The sequence below is a fragment of the Penaeus monodon genome, chromosome 23 (assembly GCF_015228065.2).
Source record: "Penaeus monodon isolate SGIC_2016 chromosome 23, NSTDA_Pmon_1, whole genome shotgun sequence".
Classification (NCBI taxonomy): domain Eukaryota; kingdom Metazoa; phylum Arthropoda; class Malacostraca; order Decapoda; family Penaeidae; genus Penaeus; species Penaeus monodon.
The window spans coordinates 4,163,224-4,163,892 of NC_051408.1; the positions used below are offsets into that span (position 1 = coordinate 4,163,224).

Consider the following 669-nt stretch of genomic DNA (forward strand, 5'->3'; position numbering starts at 1 on the left):
GGTAAATCAATTGCACTTGATGAAGAAGTAATTGGGGAGAGTGACAGCAGCAAAGCTCAAACTTCTTGCATTAAGATGGGATAAAAACCCTAGACACGGATTATTATTATTATCAGAATGAATATTTGACTACCTTCGGGGCTAAACTGGAGAAGGAAAATCCCATTCTCTCACAGAAACCTCTTAATGTGCTCACCACTTTTGCCACAGTTTACCCTTGCGTGGCTGGTTTCTCGTCTTCACTTCATATCAAAACTAAAATCCAGAACCAGCTTAAAGACAAAGGTTCCAATATGCACAATTCACTGACCTCTAACCCTTGTGTTATTTTATTAAAGTACAAACAAAATGGTGCTTCCCATTAATACTGTAGTAATAATGTCTCATCTTCTCTTAGTTAAATACCTAAGCAGTAATACTGTATTTTCATTTTGTTTTAATCCAATAATTTGTCCAAGGATTAAAGTCTAAATTCTTACTTTCTTGAGTAATATCAATGTTTTATACATTCAGTATCATGCATTCCAATATTTTTCTTTCCTTCAACTTTATATAACTGAAGTGGAATGGAGTAGCGGTATTAGTAACCTATCACAACACCACTAGGAATAACAATTCCAAAATAGTTTGAGAATCACTGCTGGTTACTATAGTGTGGCTCACTAATAC

General features: G+C 34.7%; 1 protein-coding gene across 1 annotated transcript in view; it reads right to left on the minus strand.

Moving 5' to 3' along the window:
* The window catches only part of LOC119587730 (spindle assembly abnormal protein 6 homolog), a gene marked incomplete in the record, with an annotated part of 11,293 nt that overhangs the window by 4,088 nt on the left and 6,536 nt on the right, over positions 1-669 (minus strand).